Raw genomic sequence first — 6,031 nt, 5'->3', positions numbered from 1 at the left:
GCCTGCCTCTGCCTCCCGAGTGCTGGGACTAAAGGCGTGCGCCACCACGCCCGGCTAGTAGAAGCGATTCTAAACTATAAGGTTCATTATATTATAGCCCTGAAGAACTAAGCAAATTCTTGGACAAAACAATACACAAAAATATTCCATAAGAATAGACATAACCTTATGTCAAAAGCCATTTCTATGAGTGTGTAAAGGGCATTTGATAAATTTCAAAATTCTCTATAAATTATCAAATGTATCAAATGTATGGAGCCTACAGTAGCATACTGGAAGCTATTTATCAGCTAAAAGTTAACATTACACTAACATGAGAAATTTGAAAACCTTCTTAGAACATGAATAACACAAGTAGAGTTACTTTTGCTTTTACTCACACAGTATTCTTTTCTAGCATAGAGCAGATCTAAACTGACAAGAACTCACTGAAATATACTGTTTGGGGATGGCATAATTTCATCTGTAGAAAATTCCAAAACTGTCACTGAAATCTATTAGACCTAATAAATACATTTCACGATTTTATCATTTTCAGGCTTTGATATAAGAACAAATGTACTGTCTGTTTTTATCAATATAATTTATAATATGTCCTCTCTCTGAGGATGATATATTAAGTGGATTTTAGGAGCAGAGATTTGAAATAGCTACTCTTTTTACTACACATATTTATCTGGTATTGTTTTATCTCAGGCACAGTGAACTTCAGCTTATAAAAATGTCCACAATATTCTATCTTCTAAAAATATAAACTAACATTTAACATTTGTATTATTGATATCAACCAATAGCATACTTTCTAAAATAAAGTGTCATAATTGCAGCTGTAATAAAACTATACAAGTAAATGTAAATTAATGGGTGTGATATAATTGTACAATAAAAATCCTAAAATAATGATGGAAGAAGTGAAAAGTACACAAAATAGAGTAGCAACACATTTTCTAAGATTGGACCACTATTGCTAAACATCCAAACTATTTAATATAATCTGAAGACTTTTTTTGTAAAAAATGATAATAACATTTTTTTCACAGAACCGCTCTGCATCTTCAAAAGAAAAAAAAAACCTGTATTTTAAATGGAATCATAAAACCTTAGAAAACCGAAATAATATTGAAGGAAAATGGCATGTTGGAAGTCATTAGAGTCCATGTTTTCAAAAATTATGAAAAAGTTGCAGTTCATTAAAGCTATTTGAATTGGGCTCATGATTTATCCCAACTGTTTGGACATAAGCATAATATTTATGAAGTTCTTTGTTTATTTACCAGTACCACATGAACAAGGTCATTAACAGTATGTGCCTTTAATTACAGAATTCAGAAAGTTGATACAGAAGGATAAGACATTCAGAGGTAGTTTTGACTCCCCAGTGTTAATGTAAGTTATCTTTGGGTTTTGTTGTCATTGTCGTTATTTGTTTTAACATCTAGTAAGAGGGAACCTAAAGGAGACATAGCTCATTTTAGCTCATAGTTTGTGAATTCAGTCCATAATTGTGGGGAAGTCACTGCAGCATCTAGTGTCAGGAAAATGATAGAGATAAAAGCCATCATATGTTAGTGTTTTGTGTTTTGTTTTGTTTTAAATTTCTTTATAAACTCTACAAACCAATTCCAGGAAATGATACTGCCCATTATTAAGCTATACCTCTCACCTAACATAACTTAGCCAAGATTATTGACCACAACAGTAATTTACCCTTTTCCATATAGGTGATTCCAGGTACAGTGAGGTTGAGAATCAACACTAGCCACAACAGCAATTTCTAAGTTGCAGTTAAATTAGATCCTGTGTAAAAACCCAAACAGTATGATGTTAACAACTAAACAAATCGACAGGCCAATGTAAGCCTTGCTTATAGTCTATAAGAAAGTCCAGGCATCTTAGTCAAAAACTACTTTTCAATATATACTTCTGGTAAAAATATATACTTCTGGTAAAATTACTTATCCATGGGTAAAATATTGAACTAATAACTATTTCCAGTAACAAAAGCAAAATCCAATATAGATTAAAAAGTAAAATCTTTGATCTGAACCATGAAACTTCCAGGAGTAAAAAAGGAGAAATGTTTCAGTGGGATGCGTGATAATATCTAGAAGCTCCAAGAGCAGAAAGCTAATAAGTCATACAAATGGGATTACTGAAAATTAAAAAGCTTCTTTACAGCAAACATATAGATCTGCATGTGTAGATACAGTCTGAAAAGTAGGAGATTACAATAGCAATTGCTTACAAATAAAAATGACTAATGTATGTATGGGAAGATGATCAAGATTATTAGTCTTGAAAGAAAGTACAGCCAAAGAAAACCCAACAAAGCATCATGTCATGGTAACAAGATGGCCATTATAAATGATAAAAGATATTCAGTACCAGGAAGGATGTAAAAGGGGAAGCATTGTGAATGACAATATACATTACTGGAGTTAGTGTGGAGAATGGTCTGGAAGATGTTTTTGGTTTGTTGTGTATTTGAACTTATAACATCCAACTCAATCTGTCAAGAAGACATCTGTGCTCCAATGTGGTGTTACAATGTGAATATAGAAGAAAAACAAAACATTATATATGTCTGAAAAACAATAAATATATGAACTAAATGAGATGCAATTTGCAAAGTGAAATCAGAATGGAATCCTGTCATTTTCAACAACGTGAATTAAACTTGAAATTATTATGATATGTGAGATAACCCAAGCAACATTTCTTAATAATAAAAAACAACAAAAATTTGACTGTGAAAATGTTGATTTTATAGAATTTAAAGAGAACTGATGCTAACCGGTAGTGGGTGGGCAAAGCAGGTAACAGCTTGCCAACTGTGGTCTTACAGTGAGGTGTGTGGCATGCTATTGCAGGGCAAGCAGACTACAGTGATTATAGCAGACTACAGTATATAATTTATACATGTTTGTAGAAATTTGTGTTTATTCTGATGTAAAATTTACAAAATGTAGGCACATATATGTATAATATTTGCATTTATATGTGGAAGTTAAATTTAAAAATATAAAATCAATTTACAATTTTTTCATACGAGTCCAGTACATCTTCCAGTTACTAACTTTGTTCTTGAGGAAACAAACAAAAAGTAGTGCTAACTATGATTAATAGATGCACCTGGAGGACTACATATAACTTTATATGATAATCACAAGGCAGTAGAATATATATTATTTGTGTATTACTAAATGAAGTAATTAATAATTTTGAAAATAATCCCTTTAGCCAGCAGTCAGTTATTTGTTTATAGTTGGACACCAATTTCCAGAATAATTTTTAATGTTGAGAAAATTAGAATATTATTGTCATCGCTTTCATTTTAAAGTATTTTTATTATAAAACAGAAGTATTAAAATATTTATGTTTGAATATCATTCTATCACCTACTAAATGTTATATGCAATGTGTTTAAAAAGTATTCATACTGAACCTTTCTCAAATCTTCATTTCTGCCTGCTTCTGAGTTATTGAGTTAATACATCACCAGGACACACTTGTTCTACTTATGTAACACTGTGATTCATCAACACAAATATGCTAGCACACTGATAATGAATTACTCAATAAAGTCTGAACAGCTGGCAAGAATATGTAGAATTAGGTAATGTATAAGTTTAATGTGTTTCATTGTTTAATTTATTCAGTTCAGAACAAAAGAAGACAACATATTTAAAACTTCAAGGGAAAGTGAAACTTAATAAATTGCCTTTTCTATTTTGTATTGGAAAAAAGAACAGATAACATTCATTTGTAAACTAATAATGGCTTGTCAACCTTATATCAATCATGAGAGTGTTTCTCTGCCATGACTCACTTGAACATCTCTACTTTTAAATGTCTACTTCTGTTATACTTAATGCTTAATTCTTTTAATATACTAAATGATGTTTCATTTTATTCTTTGAAATATAAGATAATTATGAAAGAAATTTAAATTAGCTTTATATTTTATGTTTTTCCTATTTAGTAGAAATAAATGCATGTCACACTTGTTAAAAATTATTAAAGAGTTGATTTCTCACAAGGATATGGTAACTTTGTGAATAAAATGCTTGTTCCTACTGTTTCACAAGTGGACATTACTGAGAAGCTATTTTTTGCATAAAAAATAGAATGATTCATGTTTGCCTTTCTCATTCTGCAAATATACAAGTTCTGCAACCTCCTAAAAGCACTTCACTTGCACATTGCTCTGTTTCATCCCTAAAGCAAGTTTGTATAAGTGCAGTTCCTGACAATTTTATTAAAACTCCATCCAGTCTTAAACCAGACCCCAAGGAAGAACAGAAACATAGAAAATTCTGTCAGTATTGATGGTCTTTTTTTCTCTGCCCTGCAGAATTGAAATATCTTTGACCATTTAATTTTTCCTTCATCATTAACTTAATCAAGAATAAAACACATCTGGAGTAATATTTAATACCTGATCTTTGCTACCATTCTCATTGAGATTTTCTGGTGTCCTGCTATCAACATTATTTTTTCACCCAAATAATCACCAGATCACTAGGCCTAAAATAAAAGAAGATCACTAGAGTTGTGGTACTTACATTTACTGCCCAAATATTCACAGATTGTCTACTTACTGCAAATGACATTTTGTGCAGTCATTAGACATAGATTTTCTGGTGTTTGTTTAACATAGATTTATGACATATGTTTTTGATTGAAATATATATTAAGAATTTTTGGAATCTGAATGTGACATTTTCGAAGCAAAGTTACCTTTGATATGGGGAGGCATGGGTTTAAATAGTGAATCTACAAGGAGCAATTCCAAATGTTACAAGGATACGTATAAAACAGAATCTACTGGTAATTTACTGTTCATTCTACTGCTAAATATGCCATTTGAACCCATTTAATTGAACTAGAGAGCAAGTTGAGAAACTGGCCTTCTAAATATCTAACTATAGCAAATACAGTTGAATAGAAGGCACAAGATATTGTATGCTGAAATCCATCATTGTCTGCAATGCTGAACTTAAGTATCTGGTAATCAAGGAATTCTAGTAACAATGATGTTTGGATTGGTAGATTTATTGGCCTTTTTCATAGACACTGAGATGCTCTATTTCATCCCAAGGAAAATGCTTAAAGAATGCCAGGTAACTTTTTAAGTGTTTCCTCTTATTATTATCTTAGTTTATCTCATACATGGCGTCTTACTCTATTTAGGCTTTCCTAAAACAAAGCACCACAAGCTAGCTGGTTGATAAGCTAAATACAATAGTTCTATACAAGGAGAAGTCCAATCCTAAATTATGAGCATTCCTCTTGTCTGGAGATGGCTTATTTATCGTAGGCATCATCTTCATGACAGCAATGACCAACAAGTCCTTCTAATCTTATTAATAAAAATAGTATTGTTATTCATCATAAGACAGTCTCTCACACACTTATTCACACTATTATACTGATTTCAATGAAGGGAAACACGCATTCAGTTATAGAACGGGGTTCCTTTAATAAAGTATTTGAACATTTAATCTTATTTTGTTCTCAGATTTCCATAGATCCAGACTAATGAGAGAGTATATTTGAAATACTCCCAAAGTATTCTAAGTGGCCTATTAGAAAACTCATTAACACAACTAAATATATTAATCATTATTCATTCCCAGTAAAAAGAGGAAAACTGTTATGATGCATAAGAAAGGTTTGAAAATACTAGTTTAAACCTCAGAATTTTCACGTTATGAATTTATCTTAGCAAGCACTTAGAGATATTTTATCAATGGGCATATGTATTATACATAAAAGGCCACAAATCAAGGATTTTACTCTGACCACCTACTTCAAGAGTAGAGCTTCTGAGATCCTGTTATCTAACTAGACAACTGAGAATTTAATTCAACTTCTTTCTCCTTTTAAATTTTTTTTATTATGTATTTTCCTCAATTAGATTTCCAATGCTATCCCAAAAGTCCCCCATAATCCCCCCCCACTTCCCTACCCACCCATTCCCACTTTTTGGCCCTGGTGTTCCCCTGTACTGGGGCATATAAAGTTTGCA

The sequence above is a fragment of the Mus caroli genome, chromosome 3, assembly GCF_900094665.2.
Source record: "Mus caroli chromosome 3, CAROLI_EIJ_v1.1, whole genome shotgun sequence".
In the NCBI taxonomy this organism is placed as follows: Eukaryota; Metazoa; Chordata; class Mammalia; order Rodentia; family Muridae; genus Mus; species Mus caroli.
Note: the sequence above shows the minus strand (reverse complement) of the source record.